The sequence below is a fragment of the Cervus elaphus genome, chromosome X (genome assembly GCF_910594005.1).
Source record: "Cervus elaphus chromosome X, mCerEla1.1, whole genome shotgun sequence".
NCBI classification, from domain to species: Eukaryota; Metazoa; Chordata; class Mammalia; order Artiodactyla; family Cervidae; genus Cervus; species Cervus elaphus.
The window spans coordinates 126,143,688-126,162,106 of record NC_057848.1 but is presented as its reverse complement, the minus strand read 5'-3'; the positions used below and the strand labels follow the sequence as shown (position 1 = coordinate 126,162,106).

General features: G+C 38.4%; 1 pseudogene; it reads right to left on the bottom strand.

The window, feature by feature from the left end:
- Positions 1 to 2,911: 2,911 nt before the first annotated feature.
- Positions 2,912 to 3,168, bottom strand: LOC122690477 (annotated as a pseudogene).
- Between the last annotated feature and the right edge of the window lie 15,251 nt (positions 3,169 to 18,419).

The window sequence follows — 18,419 nt, the reverse complement described above, 5'->3', positions numbered from 1 at the left end:
CCTTCTATGCCTGCTTTCTGGAGAGTTTTGTTCATAAATGGGTGTTGAATTTTGTCAAAGGCTTTCTATGCATCTATTGAGATGATCATATGGTTTTTATCTTTCAATTTGTTAATACAATGTATCACATTCATTGATTTGAAAATATTGAAGAATCCTTGTATCCCTGGGATAAAGCCCATTTGGTCATGATGAATGATCTTTTTAATATGTTGTTGGATTCTGTTTGCTAGAATTTGCATCTATGTTCATCAGTAATATTGGCCTGAAGTTTTCTTTTTTGTGGTGTCTTTGTCTAGTTTTTCTATTAGGTTGATGATGGCTTCATAGAATGAGTTTGGAAGTTTACCTTCCTCTGCAATTTTCTGGAAAAGTTTGAGTAAGATCGGTATTAGCTCTTCTCTAAATTTTTGGTAGAATTCACCTGTAACACAATCTGTTCCTGGGATTTTGTTTGTTGGAAGATTTTTTATCATACCTTCAATTTTCATGCTTGTGATGGGTCTGTTAAGATTTTTTATTACTCCCTGGTTCAGTTTTGGAAGGTTATACTTTTCTAAGAATTTGTCTATTTCTTCCAAGTTGTCCATTTTATTGGCATATAGTTTCTCATGAAGAAGTGAAGTTGCTCAGTTGTGTACGACTCATTGTGATCCCATTGACTGTAGCCTACCAGGCTTCTCCGTCCATGGCGTTATCCAGGGAAGAGTACTGGAGTGGGTTGCCATTTCCTTCTACAGGGGATCTTCCCAACCTGGGAATTGAACCCAGGTCTCCCTTATTGCAGCCAGATGCTTTAACCTCTGATCCACCAGGGAAGCCCTAATTGCTTGTAGTAGTCTCTTATGATCTTTTGTATTTCTGTGTTGTCTGTTGTGATTCTCCATTTTCATTTCTAGTTTTATTTGTTTGATTCTTCTCCCCTTTTTCTCGGTGAGTCTGGCTAATGGTTTGTCTATTTTATTTATCTTCTCAAAGAACCGGCTTTCAGTCTTGCTGATTTTTGCTAGTCTCCTTTGTTTATTTTTCATTTATTTCTGCTCTAATTTTTATAATTTCATTCCTTCTACTAACTTTGGGATTCTTCTTTTCTTTGTCTAGTTGCTTTAGGTGTAAAGTTAGGTTACTTATTTTATGTTTCTCTGGTTTCTTAAGGTAGGCTTGTATTGCTATGACCCTCCCTCTTGGCACTGCTTTTACTGAATCCTGTAGGTTTGGGGTTGTTGTGTTTTCATTTTCATTTGTTTCTATGCATATTTTGATTTCCTTTTTGATTTCTTCCATAATCTTTTGGTTATCTATCCAGAAGTGTGTTGTTAGCCCCCATATGTTTGTATTTCTAAGAGTAATTTTTTTTCTTATAGTTGACATATAATTTTACTGCATAATGATCAGGAAAGATGCTTGAAACTATTTCAATGTTTTAAAATTTTACAAAGGCTAAGTTTATGGCCCAGGATGTGATCTATCCTGAAGAATGTTCCTTGTGCACTTGAGAAGAAGGTGAAATCCATTGTTTTGGGGTAAATGCCTTGTAAATATCAATCAAGTCTAAATTGTCCATTGTATCATTAGAATTTGTGTTTTCTTGCTAATTTTCTGTTTGGTTGATCTATCCATAGGTGTGAGTTGGGTATTAAAATCCCCCACTATTATTGTGCTACTTTTAATTTCTCCTTTCATACTTGTTAAAATTTGCCTTACACATTGAGGTGCTCCTAAGTTGGGTGCATATATATTTATAGTTGTTATACCTTCTTCTTGGATTGATCCTTTGATCATTATGTAGTGTTCTTCTTTGTCTCTGATCATGGCCTTTATTTCAAAATCTATTTTTTCTGATATGAGTATTGTTACTCCTGGTTTCTTTTGGTCCTCATTTGCATGAGATATCTTTTTCCAGCCCTTCACTTTCAGTCTGTATGTGTCCCTAGGTTTGAGATTGGTCTCTTGTAGACAGCATATATTGGAGTCTTGTTTTTGTATCCATTTGGCCAGTCTTTGTCTTTTGGTTGGAGCATTTAACCCATTTACATGTAAGGTAATTATTGATAAGTATGATCCTCTTACCAGTTATTTTTTGTTGTTGTTGTTTTGGGTTCATTTTTATTTATTTATTTATTTATTTTCATTGCGTGGGGCCATTTATTGACCTTTACTTCCTCCAAATGACTATGGTCAAGGGTTGAAGGAATTGGAGGTGGGGGAGGGGATACAGACAGAAGCGATCAGGTATATCCTCAATGTGCTGTGGTTGGCTGAAAAGAGATTGGTCTGCAATTGACAAGTCCCTGCCCCTACCCCCTATTTGAGATGCTCAGGACCTTTGGGCTCAAGAATACACACTCATTAAGCCAAATCCCTTCCATCAGCCAGAGGAGGACCAGGCCTCTTTAAGGACTGGCTTCTGCATCAGTAGGACCACTGTGCTAATGGCCTTGGAGTCTTGACCTAAAAAAAAATAGGAGAGGTCTGGCCCAGCTTCCTCTGCACAAGCAGAGACAAAGGTGACTGATTAGCAGGAGATCTGATCTGCAGGGCATGGATAATGGCAGAGGGTGGTGCTTGCAGAAGTAGATGAGGACTCTAAAACATAGTGTAAACCTACAAGGTGGGTGACTAAAAGTAGGACATGGGAATTAAGTTAGAAAATGGAACTCTGTGAGTTGATCCAACTTTTCAAGAGGCTTCCAGGACAGTCTCTGTTCACAGGGTATTTCAGCCCCCTTGGCTCTAACCCCTCAGGAAGGCAGAAGGAAGAAGTGGTGGTCTGCCCACTGGGGCCTGGGCACTGTCATGATTGTCCAGATCTCTGCAGTCAAAGGGCAACCCAGACACCTGAGACCTTGTGCCCCAGGAGGGCTGACCTCAAGGCCCTTGCCTGCCTGCCAAGCTGTGAAGGCTGCCTCTTCTACCACTTCTTCTTGGCCTCCTTCTTGGGTCTCTTGTTTGCAAAGGAGCAGTGACCTTGGGTTTCCTCATCACCTCTGCACTTCGGGGCTCAGATGGTTCTGCGTCTGCCTTGTGGGACTTGGGAACAGGAATGATTATGGCCAGCATGCAGATGAGCTGGAAAATGGCCCCCAGAAAGACTATATACCACAGCAGGTTCCCCAGGTACATAGGCTCAAGCACCTCGGGAAGGGAGATGTCCAGGTCGGAGGCCATGGCCCCAGCTGCCGGTTGTCTGAGGTCCCCTCCAACTCACCACTGTCCAGAGCCAACTTATCCTATGCTGCAATGCTGCACCCCCATAAGTCTGGGTTCATTTTTAAAAACCTTTACTGTGTTTCCTGTCTAGAGACAATCCTTTAGCATTTGTTGAAGAGCTACTTTGGTGGTGCTGAATTCTCTCAGCTTTTGCTTCTCCATAAAGCTTTTGATTTGTTCATCAAATCTGAAGGAAAGTCTTGCTGGGTAGAGTATTCTTAGTTGTAGGTTTTTCTCTTTCATCACTTTAAATATGTCCTGCCATTCCCTTCTGGCCTGGAGAGTTTCTATCAAAAAGTCATCTGTTATCTTTAAGGGGAACCCTTTGTGTGTTATTTGTTGCTTTACCCTTGCTGCTTTTAATATTTTCTCTTTGTGTTTGATCTTTGCTAGTTTGATTAATATGTGTCTTGGGGTGTTTTACCTTGGTTTTGCCCTGTTTGGGACTCTCTGGATTTCTTGGACTTGGGTAGTTATTTCCTTCCCCATTTTAGGGAAGTTTTTGTCTATTATCTCCTCAAGTATTTCCTCATGTGTTTTCTTTTTGTCTTCTAGGACACATTTGATTCAAATGTTGGGGCATTTAACACTGTCCCAGAGGTCTCTGAGGTTGTCCTCATTTCTTTTAAATCTTTTTTCCTCTCTGCTTCATTTATTTCCACCATTCTATCTTCCACCTCATTTATCCTCTCTTCTGCCTCAGTTATTCTACTGTTGGTTCCTTCCAGAGTGATTGTGATCTCAGTTATTGCGTTATTCATTGTTGATTGATTCTTCTTTATTTCTTCTAGGTCCTTGTTAAACATTTCTTGCATCTTCTCAATCCTTGCCTCTGGTCTATTTATCTGTAAATCCATTTTGCTTTCAAAATTTTGGATCATTTTACTGTTATTATTTTGAATTCTTTTTCAGATAGACTCCCTATTTCCTCCTCTTTGGTTTGGTTTGGTGGGTTTTTATTTCATGTTCCTTCACCTGCTGAATATTTATCTGCATTTTCGTTTTATGTAGATTGCTGTGTTTGGGTTGTCCTTTCTGCATGCTGGACGTTCTTTGGCTCTCTTAATTGTGGATTCTGCTCCCTGTGGGTGGGTTTAGACTAATGGCTTGTCAAGGTTTCTTGGTTGGAGGAGATTGTGTCTGTGTTCTGGTGGGTAGAACTGGATCTCTTCTCTCTGGAGTGCAATGAGGTGTCCAGTAGTGAGTTGGGGGTGTCTATGGATTTAGCACACCTTTAGGAAGGCCATCTTTTAATGTTCATGACTGTGTTCCTGTTTTGCTGGAGAATTAGCATGGTGTGTCTTGCACTGGATCCTGTTGGCTCTTGGGTGGAACTTGGTTTCAGTGTAGGTGTGGAGACTTTTGGATGAGCTCTTATCTATTAATATTCCCTGGAGTCAGGAGTTCTCTGATGTTCTAAAGTTTTGGAGTTAAGCCACCTGCCTCTGGCTTTTGGTCCTTCTCTTTCAGTAGCCTCAAGACTTCTCTATCCATACGGCATAGAAAATAGAGTCCCTAGTTTAATTAGTGAAACAATGCTCCACAGCTAGCAACACTCAGAGAGATTCACAGAGTTATATAGAGAAGAGAGGAGGGATGAGGGAAACAGGTGAGCAGGAGGAGAAAAGGGGGAGTCAAAAGTGGAGAGAGCAATCTACCCAATAATCTAATCCCTAAGTGCTCTCCACAGCTTGGAACACCCAGAAAGATTCATAGAATTATATAGAGAAGAGAAGAAGGAGGAAGGAGATAGAGGTCACCTAGAGGTGAAAAAGGAGAGTCAAAAGGTGAGAGGGCAATGTGAAAATGGGTACTGAAGGTTAGATTTTTACAGCTTGGAACACCCAGAAAGATTCATAGAATTATATAGAGAAGAGAAGAAGGAGGAAGGAGATAGAGGTCACCTGGAGGTGAAAAAGGAGAGTCAAAAGGTGAGAGGGCAATGTGAAAATGGGTACTGAAGGTTAGATTTTTAAAGTACAAAATTGATAACAAATATAAAAAAGCAAAGATTAAAAACCTAGAATAGAGGTCAGACTCTCAAAAATACAACATAAAAAATATAAAACATAGTCAATCACAATAATTAAAAACATATATATGGAGTATTTTTTAAAAAGCTTTTTTTTTTTGGAAAGGTAATGGTATGCAAGAATTTTTTAATTAAAAAGTCATAATAGTATCACTATATAATTAATATATTATTAATAATATAATACAGCATTGATGTATCAATATTAATAGAATTATATATTAATAAAATATTATTAGACTAATATTAACAGATATTATATTAATATTAATAAACATTTTAAATTAAAAGGTGATAATAACATCACTATATTATTAATATCTTATTAAATATCATTATATGTTATTTATACTAATAAAATATATCTAGGAATTTCTCTGGAGCTGTTGTGGGCAGTGTGGGGTCAGTTCAGTGTCAGATTGTCCCTTGTTCCAGCTTGTACTAGTTCTCAAGGTCTATAGGTGCCCCTCAGATGTCTCCAGTGTTAAATGCTTTAGCCCACTGCACCTGTTACTTCCAGGGCGGCTCCCCCTTCTTTTCTTATTTTGGCTTCCTCTGTTTGCAAGCCTCTTCAGTGTCTAATTTCTGCCCTGACACAAGGGGGCAAAGGTGGCCACTTTTTTAGGCTCACTTGTTTAATTGTGTTGTGGAGAGGAAGGGACACTGGAAACAAAAAGCACTGGCATGTGTGGGAAGTACTCGCAGTGGATGGACCACACTGGGTTTGCCATAGCCCAAGGCGGCACGTGTTTCCTGGGTCTATGCTGCCAGGTACCAGGGTGCTCTGCAAGGAAACTGTCCCACATGGGCCCTGCATTTCATGCACTTCTCAGGTCTAAGCTTCTCAGGTTCTTGGCTGCTTTCCAAGGACCCAGACTAGGATGGGCTGTGTGTTTTGTGCCCCTCCCAGATCCAAGCAGCTTAGGCAATCAGGTGCTTGGTGAGCACACTGTCCCAGGTGGGCCGTGAATCTTAGTTACCACTCCAGTTCCTGTCGCTCATTTTCCCAGGTGCTCCATGAGAGCACAGTCCCAGGTGTGCCGTGTGTCTCCTCTGGGGAGCTGAGCTCAGGCTGTGACTTTCCTGACTGATGTCAACCAACCAGGATTCCAGGAAGACGTGGTTAGCAACTGGGAACCTGCTCACAGTTTGGTGGAAGATGTGGTCCTTGGGGCCGAGATTGAAGCAGTCCCTTGCATTCTGGCTCTGACTGTTGCACACCTGCCTCTCTGCCTCCAGGGAGAGGAGGCCATATATGGTAATCAGCTTGCTCTCCTTTGGTATTTGCTCAATAGTTTGTTCTAAGAGTGGGCCAGGGGTCACCATGAGGCATTAAAGCCTTTCATGCGGAAGGTCTTTCTTTTTGGTCTCTTTGGTGATCTCACGGTTTGGGTTGCTATCCCACATTAGCTCCCTCAGATTGTTCTCAGGGCATTCCGAGCTGGTCCTTACCCTAAAGACTGATGATATATCCCACAACTCCCTGCCTAGTCCCCACTTGCTGGTAGTGGACAACAGTGTCTGGGCCACTTCTCTGCTGGCAGTTGTGGTTAGGCGCATATTCTGTTGGTTTTTTTTTTGTTGTTGTTGTTGTTGTTTGTTTGTTTGTTTCTCCTTCCAGTTATGTTGCCCTCTGAGATTCCAAAATTCCTTATATACATGCCTGTGAGAGGGTTTCCTGTTGTGTGCAAACTTCTCCTCTTTCACGGCTCCCTCCCCAGGATGGGTCTCCATCCCTAACTCTTTTGTCTCAGTTTTTATCTTTTATATTTTGTCCTACATCATTTTGAAGAGATTGGGCTGCCTTTCTGGGTGCCTGGTGTCCTCCAGTGTTCAGAAGTTGTTTTGTGGATGTTTCTCAGCATTAAGTTGATCTTTTGATGTATTTGTGGTGTAGAAAGTGGTCTGCCAGTTCTATTCCTCCTCCATCTTGGGACTGTCCCCCATTAAATTCTTATAAGAAAGCAAACCCCCCTCCAGAAATCTCCTCTACATAGGTTTTGAAATTAATTTATCTGATATCCAAAGATCAAAATAAAAAATAAGTGACACTGCATCAAACTAAAAAGCCTACACAGCAAAAGAAATAATCAATATAAATATAAATCAAATATAAATCAATATAAAAAGATAACCTATGTTCCACATATAAGCAACATTATACTATATTCATTTTTTTTCTTGTCTGATGTACTTCACTCTGTTTGATGGACTCTAGGTCCATCCACGTCTCTAAATGACCCTATTTTGTTCCTTTTGGTGGCTTAGCAATATATTTCTGTACAATAATTATTGTACAGCAGAAACAAACACAGCATTGTAAAGAAACTATATTCCAATAAAAACCAGACTATGGAATAGGACAAATATTTCTTTTTTTTTTTCTTTTCTAAAATGTATTTATTTTTTAATTGCAGGAAAATTACAATATTGTGATAGTTTTTGCCATATATCAACATGAATCTGCCATATGAATACATATGTCCCCTCCTTCATGATCCCCCTCCCTCCTGATTTACAACCCCATATTATAGGTTGTCACAGAGCATTGGCCTTGGGTTCCCTGAATCATACATCAAACTTTCACTAGATATCTAATTTACATATGATAAATATATACTCCAATGCTATTCTCTCAAATCATCCTGCCTTATCCTTTCCCAACTGTATCCAAATTTGTTCTTAAAGTCTGTGTCCCCTTTGCTACCTTGCCTGAAGGATCTTTGGTACTATCTTTCTAGATGCCATATATATGCACTGTTGTTGTTATTCAGTGACTACGTCATGTTTGGCACTTTGCAACCTCATGGACTACAGCATGCTGGGCTACACTGCCTTCACCATCTCATGGAGTTTGCTCAAACTCATGTTCATTGAGTCAGTCATGCCATCCAGCCATCGCATCTGTTGCACCCTTTTCCTTGTATCTTCAATCTTTCCCAGCATCAAGTTTTTTTCCAATTAGTTGGCTCTTCACATTAGGTGGCCAAATTACTGGAGTTTCAGCTTCAGCACCAGTTCTTCCAATGAATATTCAGGGTTGATTTCCTTTAGGATTTACTGGTTTGATCTCTGTGCTGTCCAAAGGACTCTCAAAAGTCTTCTTCAACAGCACGATTTGAAATCATCAATTCTTCAGTGATCAGCCTTCTTTACAGTCCAACTCTCACATCTGTACATGACTACTGGTAAAACCATAGCCTTGACTAGACAGACCTTTGTCAGTCAGCAAAGTGATGTCTCTGGTTTTCAATATGCTATCTAGGTTTGCCGTGATTGTGCTACCAGTAGATGGTTCAGATGGTAAAGAATATGCCTGCAGTGTGGAAGACCTGTGTTCAATCCACAAACAACCACACTAGGTTTGTCATAACTTTTCTTCCAAGGACTAAGCATCTTATAATTTCCTGGTTTCAGTCACCATTCACGGTAATTCTGGAGACCAAGAAAATAAAATCTGCCCCTGTTTACACTATTTCCCCTCCTATTTGCTGTGAAGTAATGGGACTGGATGCCATGATTTTATGTTTCTTAATGTTAGTTTTAAGCCAGCTTCTTCATTCTCCTCTTTCATCCCCATCAAGAGGCTCTTTAGTTCCAATTCTCATTCTGCCATTAGAGTGGTATCATTTGCATATTGCAGGTTGTTGATATTTCTCCAGGCAATCTTGATTCCAGCTTGTGATTCATCCAGCCTGGCATCTCACATGATGTACTCTACATATATGCTTTGCAGCCAAAAACAGAGAAGTTCTGTACAGTCAGCAAAAGCAAGGCTGGGTGCTGACTGTGGCTCAGATCATGAACTCCTTATTGCCAAATTCAGACTTAAATTTAACAATGTATGGAAACCCCTAGGCCATTCAGATATGACTTAAATCTCTTATGATTATACAGTAGAAGTGACAAATAGATTCAAGGGGTTAGATCTGATAGACAGAGTGCCTGAAGAACAATGGACAGATGTTTGTAACATTGTATAGGAGGCAGTGAACAAAATCATCCCCAAGAAAAAGAAATGATAAATGGCAAAGTGGTTCTCTGAGGAGGACTTACAAATAGCTGAGAAAAGAAGAGAAGCTAAAGGCAAAGGAGATAAGGAAAGATATACCCATCTGAATACAGAGTTCCAGAGAATAGCAAGGAGAGAAAAGAAAGTCTTTTTAAGTGAACTATGCAAAGAAATAGAGGAAAACAATAGAATGGGAAAAACTAGAGATCTCTTCAAGAAAGTCAGAGATACCAAGGGAACACTTCATGGAAAGACAGGCACAATAAAGGACAGAAATGGTATGGACCTAACAGAAGCAGAAGATATTGAGAAGTGATGGCAAGAATACACAGAGGAACTATAAAAAAAATTAATGACCCAGATAACCACGATGGTGTGATCACTCACCTAGAGCCAGATATCCTGGAATGTGAATTCAAGTGGGCCTTAGGAAGCATCACTATGAACAAAGCTAGTGGAGGTGATAGAATTCCAGCAGAGCTAATTCAAATACTAAAAGGTGATGCTGTGAAAGTGCTGCATTCAATATGCCAGCAAATTTGGAAAACTCTGTGGTGGCCACAGGACTGGAAAATATCAAGTTTCATTCCAATCCCAAAGAAAGGCAATACCAAAGAATGTTCAAACTACCATACAATTGCACTCATTTCATATGCTACCAAAGTAATGCTCAAAACCCTCCAAGTTAGGCTTCAACAGTACAAGAACCGAGAACTCCCAAATGTACATGCTGGATTTAGAAAAGGCAGAGGAACCAGAGATCAAATTTCCATTATCCATTGGATCATTGAAAAGGCAAGAGAATTCCATAAAAACATCTACTTCTGCTTCATTGACTATGCTAAAGGCTTTGACTGTGTGAATTACAACAAACTGTGGAAAATTCTTAAAGTGATAGAAATATCAAACCACATTAGCTGACTCCTGAGAAGCCTGTATGCAGGTCAAAACAACAGTTAGAACTGGACATGGAACAGCAGCCTGGTTCCAAATTGGGAAAGGAGTGTGTCGAGGCTGTATATTGTCACCCTGCTTATTTAACTTATATGCAGAGTACATTATGTAAAATGCTGGATTGGACGAAGCAGAAACTAGAATTAAGATTGCATGGAGAAATATCAATAACTTCAGATTTGCAGATGATAGCACCCTTATGGCAGAAAGCGAAGCAAAACTAAGGAGCCTCTTGATGATGGTGAAAGAGGAGAGTGAAAAAGCTGGCTTAAAATCAATATTCAAAAAATGAAGATTATGGCACCTTGTCCCATCCCTTCATGGCAAATAGATGGGGAAACAATGGGAACAGTGACAGACGTTATTTTCTTGGGCTCGAAAATCACTGTGGATGGTAACTGAAGCCATGAAATTAAAAGACGCTTGCTCCTTGGAAGCAAAGCTATGACAAACCTAGACAGTGTTTTAAAAAAGCAGAGACATTACTTTACCAACAAAGGTCTGTCTATTCATAGCTATGGTTTTTCCATTAGTCATGTATGGATGTGAGAGCTGGACAATGAAAAAAGCTGAACACTGAAGAATTTATGCCTTCGAACTGTCATGCTGGGGAAGATGCTTCAGAGTCCCTTGGACAGCATGGAGATCAAACCAGTCAATCCTAAAAAATTCAATCCTGGATATTCTTTGGAAGGATTGATGCTGAAGCTCCAATACTTTGGCCACCTGATATGAAGAGCCAACTCATTGGAGAAGACCCTGATGCTTGCAAAAATTCAAGGCAGGAGGAGAAGGAGATGACAGGATTAAATCTTAGGATGGCATCGCTGACTACATGGCAATGAATTTGAGCAAACTCTGGGAGATGGTGAAGGACAGGGAAGCCTGGTGTGCTACAGTCCATGGGGTCAGAAAAAGTTGGACAAGACTGAGCAACAACCAATCTACGTATAAGTAATCACGGTGACAATATACAGCCTTGATGTACTCCTTTCCCAATTTTGAACCAGTCCATTGTTCCATGTCTGGTTCAAATGGTTGCTTCTTGGCCTGCATACAGGTTTCTCAGGAGACAGGTAAGGTGGCCTGGTATTCCCATATCTTTAAAAAAAATATTCCACAGTTTGTTGTGATTCATGTAGGCAAAGGCTTTAGCACAATCAGTGAAGCAGTTTATAAAATATGTGCCTTTATCTTTTCAACTTACTTCACTCTGTATAATAGGCTCTAGGTTCATCCACCTCATTAGAACTGACTCAAATATATTCCTTTTTATAGCTGAGTAATATTCCATTGTGCACATGTACCACAACTTTGCTATCCATTCATACACCAATGGGCATCCAGGTTGCTTCCATATCCTAGCTATTATAAATGGTGCTGGGATGAACTTTGGGGTGCATGTGTCTTTTTCAATTATATTTCCTTCCAGGTATATGCCTAATAGTAGGATTACTGCATCATATAGTAGTTTAATTCCTAGTTTTTTAAGGAATCTCCATACTGTTCTCCATGGTGGCTGTATCAATTTACATTTCCACCAGCACTATAAGAGGTTTTCTTTTTGTAAACACCCTGTCCAGCATTTATTCTTATAGACTTTTTGATGATGGCCATTCTGGCAGCCATGAGAGGATACCCATTGTAGTTTTGATTTTCAGTTCTCTAATAATGAGAAATGTTGAGCATATTTTCAAGTGTTTATTAGCCATTGTATGTCTTCTTTGGATAAATGTCTGTTTAAATCTTCTGCCCACTTTTTGATTGTGGTGTTTGTTTTTCTGGTATTGAGCTTCATGAGCTGCTAGTATATTTTGGAGATTTATTCTTTGTTGATTGTTTCATTTGTTATTAATTTCTCCATTCTAAGGGTTGTCTTTTTACCTTGCTTATAGTTGCCTTCACTGTGCAAAAACTTTTCTGCTTTAATTAGGTCCCATTTGCTTACTTTTGTTTTTATTTCCATCACTTTAGGAGGTAAGTAATATAGGATCTTGCTGTGATTTATATCAGAGAATGTTTCGCCCAAGTTTTCATGTTAGAGTTTATAGTTTCTGGACTTGTGTTTAGGTCTTTAATCCATTTTGAGTTTATTTTGTATATGGTTTTAGGAAGTGTTCTAATTTCATTCTTTTACACATGGTTGACCAGTTTTCCCTGTAACACTTATTGAGGAGACTGTCTTTTTTTCGTTGTATATTCTTGCCTGTTTTGTCAAAGATAAGGTGTCCTTAGATGTGTGGATATGTCTCTGAACTCTCTGTCCTGTTTCATTGGTCTTTATTTCTATTTTTTTTTTTTTTGCTAGTACCATACTGCCTTGATGCCTGTAGCTTTGTAGTTTAATCTGAAGTCAGGAAGGTTGATTCCTCCAGTTCCATTCTTCTTCTCAAGATTACTTTCACGGTTCATGGTCTTTTTTGTTTCCATACAAATTGTTGAATTATTTTTCCTAGTTCTGTGAAAAATTTCGTTGGTAGTTTTAGAGTTATTGCATTGAATCCATAGATTGCTTTGGCTAGTAAATTCATTTTCACTATACTGATTCTTCTAATCCAAGAGCATGACTATCTCTCCATTTCTTTTTGTTGTCTTTGATTTCTTTCATGATTGTTTTATAGTTTTCTGCATACAGATGGTTTGCCTCTTTAGGGAAAACAGGAAAGGGGTATAAAAACAAACAATAGAATAAAGTAAATGGTAATGGGATCATTCAGTTCAGTTCAGTTCAGTTCAGTCGCTCAGTCGTGTCCGACTCTTTGCGACCCCATGAATCACAGCACGCCAGGCCTCCCTGTCCATCACCAACTCCCAGAGTTTACTCAAACTCACGTCCATCGAGTCGGTGATGCCATCCAGCCACCTCATCCTCTGTCGTCCCCTTCTCCTCCTGCCCCCAATCCCTCCCAGCATCAGGGTCTTTTCCAACGAGTCAACTCTTCGCATGAGGTGGCCAAAGTACTGGAGTTTCAGCCTCAGCATCAGCCCTTCCAATGAACACCCAGGACTGATCTCCTTTAGGATGGACTGGTTGGATCTCCTTGCAGTCCAAGGGACTCTCAAGAGTCTTCTGCAACACCATAGTTCAAAAGCATCAATTTTTCAGCCCCCAGCTTTCTTTACAGTCCAACTCTCACATCCATACATGACCACTGGAAAAACCATAGCCTTGACCAGACGGGCATTTGTTGGCAAAGCAATGGGATCATATTTATCAACAATTACTTTAAAGGTAAATGGGCTAAATACTTCAACCAATAGACACAGTTTGGCTAAATGGATTAAAAAAAAATAGGAACCTGATATATGCTGTCTAAAAGAGACCCACCTCAAAACCTAGGGACACATACAGATTGAAATTGATGAAGTAGAAAAAGATATTCCTTGCAAATGGAGACCAAAAGAAAGTGGGAGTAGGAATACTTATAACAGATAAGATAGACTTTAAAATAAAGACCATTTGAAGATACAAAGAAGGACACTATACAATGATCAATGGATCAATCCAAGAAGAAGACATAACAATTATAAATACATTTGCTCCCAATGTAGGAGCACCTCTATGCATAAATCAAAGGCTAACAACTATTAAAGGGGAAATTAATGGTCACCCAATGATATTGGGGGATTTTAATACCCCATTCACAGCAATGGATAGATCATCCAGACATAAAATGAATAAGTAAACACAAGTTTTAAATGATACATTGGACCAATTGGACTAATTGATATCTAAAGTCCATTTCATTCAAAATCAATAAATTTCACTTTTTTCTCAAATGCACATGGATCATTATCAAAGATAGATCACATTCTGGGCCACAAATCTATTCTTGGTAAATTTTTATAAACTGAAATGCTTTCAAACGTCTTTTCTGATCACAACACTGTAAAATTAGCTATCTAAAAGAGGGAAAAAGGCAAACAAATGGAGACTAAACAACGTGCTTCTGAATAACAAACAAATCACTAAAGAAATCAAAAAAGAAATCAAAATATGCCTGAAACAATTGGCAATGAAAACACATCTCAAATTTATGGGCTTCAGTAAAAGCAGTTCTAAGAGGGAAGTTTATAGCAATACAATCCTACCTCAAAAAACAATAGAACCATTAATAAACAACCTAACCTTACACCTAAAGAAACTAGAAAAAAAATTAAGTTAGTATAAGGAAAGAAATCATTCAATCAGTGCAGAAAGAAATGAAAAAGATTATAGGAAAGATCAATAAAACTTAAGCTGGTTCTTTGAGAAGATAAAATAGACAAACTTTTAGCCATACTAATCAAGAAAGAAACGGAAAAGAATCAAATCAATAATATTATAAATAAAAAAGAAGTTACAACAGACAACACAGAAGTACAAAAGATCATAAGAGACTACTATATGCCAATAAAATGGACAACTTGGAAGAAATGGACAAATTCTAAGAAAAGTATAACTTTCCAAAACTGAATCAGGAGAAATAGAAAACATGAACAGACCAATCACAAGTATGTAAATAGAAACTGTAATAAAAACAGTCTTACAGCAAACAAAAGCCAGGGCCACGTGGATTCACAGGTGAATTCTACCAAAAGTTTCAAGAATATCTAAAATGGCAAACCACTCCAGTATTCTTGCCTGGAGAATCCTGTGGACAGAGGAGCCTGGTGGGCATGCATGCATGCATTGGAGAAGGAAATGGCAACCCACTCCAGTATTCTTGCCTGGAGAATACAGGGGACAGAGGAGCCTGATGGGCTGCCTTGTATGGGGTCGCACAGAGTCAGACACGACTGAAGCAACTTAGCAGCAACAGCAACACCTTTCTTGCTCAAATTCTTCCAGACAATTGCAGAGGAAAGAAAACTCCAAACTCATTGTTTGAAACCACCATCACTCTAATACCAAAACCAGACAAAGATAGACACACAGAAAGAAAATTGTAGGCCAATATTATGCTTCCTAGGTGGCTCTAAAGCAAAAACCAAAATCCTATGGCCTCCAGAACGAAAACCACAACCACAGAAAACTAACGAAAATGATCTCATGGGTCACAGCCTTGTGTAACTCAATGAACAGTATGAAAAGGTAAAAAGATATGACACTGTAGGTGGGTGTCCAATGCACCACTGGGGAAGAGTGAAGAAATAGCTCCAGAAAGAATGAACAGGCTGAGCCAAAGAAGAAACTATGCCTATTTGTGGATGTGTGTGGTGGTGGAAGTAAAGTCTGATGCTGTAAAGAACAATATTGAATAGGAACCTGAAATATTAGGTCCATAAATCAAGGTAAATTGGATGTGGTCAAACAGGAGATGGCAAGAGTGAACATCATCTTAGGAATCTTTTTTTTTTTTTAATTTTAAATCCAGTGCTTTTTTTCCCCATTTATTTTTATTAGTTGGAGGCTAATTACTTTACAATATTGTAGTGGTTTTTGTCACCATGGAGATAAGGATTCTTCAATATACCCAAATCAATCAATGTGATACACCATATTAACAAACAGAAATAAAACTGTATGATCATCTCAGTAGATACAGAGAAAGTGTTTGACAAATTCAACACCCACTTATGATAAAAAATAAAAAAAAATCTCCTGAATGCAGGCATAGAAGTAATCTACCTTAACATAATAAAGGCAATGTACAGCAAACCCGCAACAAATATTATCCTCAATGGTGAAAACCTGAAAGCATTTCCTCTAAAATCAGGAATAAGAGAAGGGTTCCCACTCTTACCACTGTTATTCAACATAGTTTTCGAAGTCCTAGCCACAGAAATCAGAGAAGGAAAATAAATAGAAGAAATTCACATTGGAAAAGAGGTAAAACTCTCACTGTTTTCAGATGACATGATTCTCTATATAGAAAATCCTAAAGATGCCACCAGAAAATTGCTAGAGCTAATCAATGAATATAGTAAAGTTGTAGGATATAAAATTAATACACAAAAGTCTCTTGCATTCCTATATACTAAAAATGAAAAATCAGAAAGAGCAATTAAAGAAACAGTCCCACTCACCATTGCAATAACAGGAAAATTATTTTTTAAATTTTATATCTTATAAGAAGTTAATATTCAAATTATATAAATACCTCTTATAGCTTAATAGCAATCCCCTTAAAATCAATTTCAAGTTGGCTTAGGATCTTAATAGACATTTTCCCAAAGAAGATATACAAATGACTAAAAGTAACATGAAAAGATACTACATGTCATACTAATCATTAGGGAAATGCAAATTAAAACCTCAATGAAATATCACCTGTTTTAATGGCTATCATCAAAGATAAGAGATGACAAATACTCGTGAGGTTGTAGGGAAAAGGAAATCCTTGTGCACTGTTCATGGCATTGTAAATTGGTACTGTTAGCATTGAAATCCGTATGCAGGTTCTTTAAAAATTAAAAGTAGAGCTATCATATGATTTAGCAATTTCACTTCTGGATATATATTGATTAAAACAGAGCACTATGTTGAAGACATATCAGCACTCTAGTGTTTTTAATAGTATTATCTCTAATAGTTAAAACATGAAAAGAACCTACATGTCCACTGACAGATAAATTAAAAAGTTGTAGTAGATGGAATATTATTCAACCATAAAAAGATAAATCCTTCCATTTGTGACAACACAAAGGGAACTTGAGAAAATTATGCTAAGTGAGATGTTAGACAAAGACAGATATTGTACCATATCACTTATATACTAAACATAGAACACAGAAAACAAACTCATATAAAAAGATAAGATTTGTGACTATCAAATGTGGTAGGCAAGGAGTAGGAGAATAAATGAAAGTGGTCAGTTGGATCAAACACCAGTTATAAGATGAGTAAGTACTGGGAATGTAATGTACAGCATGGGGCTACTGGTTGACACTGCTATTTGGTATACTTGAAAGCTGTTAAGGGTTGTCTTCACAAGGAAAAAAATTGTCTTGTGTTTACATTAATATGAAATTACAGATATTAGTAAATTTATTGTGATAATCATTTCACTATGATTTTTGTAAGTTGATTCACTATGCTGTACAGCTTAAGCTTACACAGTGCTGTATATCAATTTAATCTCAAAAAGCATGGGAAAAGTTTTTGGAAAAAAAATTGCTACTGCTGCTTAAATATCTGAGTCATTCATATATAGATAACAATTGTAAGAGACTATTTTCTGATGAGATCTAAGTCAAGCTGCTCACTGAACATGCACCACATAGATGGATGATTGCTGATTGGACTGCATCACTGTATTGGACATGCAACACAATTCAGGACTCTGATGCAGAGGATACCATTGAATGCCTAACAATGACCCTTTCCAAACCTGATTTCACAGTGAGAGTGGCCATATCCCATGAAACTTTGCCCTATCTAGAGCTAGAACATTGGCACAACAGATTTCTTCCTCCTGCAGTGGGAATTAGCTGTGCCTCACTGCTGCTGACAATTCTTCATATTAATGGTGTTGCTGTTCAAATACAATCAATCAACTCTTGACAAAACATTATTGTCCTTGAAGTAATATGATATGATTTTGCTTTTCTGAATTATCTGTATTGGTAATTGTGCACTTTGAATCATGAAAGCCACTCAGCGATGGCTTGATAGTAAACATATAGTTAACCCTTGAGAAACATGGGTTTGAACCACATGGGTCCACTTATAAACACATTTTTTTTTCCAATAGTAAATATTAGTGTAATACAGGATCTGGATTTGGTTGAATTCACGGATGTGAAAGAGTGGATATGGATGAACTTGATATATGGAAGGCTTACTTAATTGTAGGCATATTTGTGACAATGTGAAAGAACATCACCTCTAACCACAGCACTGTTATAGCATCAACTGTTTTCATGGACTATCCATGTTCCCTACCACACATAGTTAGTTCAGTCGCTCAGTCGTGTCCAACTGTTTTGTCACCTCAAGGAGTGCAGCATACAAGGCTTCCCTGTCCATGACCAACTCCTAAAGCTTGCTCAAACTCATGTCCATCGAGTCGGTGATGCCATCCAGCCATCTATTTTTTTTTCCCCACCCAACCATCTCATCCTCTGTCATCCACTCTCCTCCTGCCCTCAATCTTTCCCAGCATCAGGGTCTTTAAAAATGAGTCAATTTTTCGCATCAGGTGGCCAAAGTATTGGAGTTTCAGTTTCAACATAAGTCCTCCCAATGAATATTCAGGACTGATTTCCTTTAAGATCGACTGGATGGAA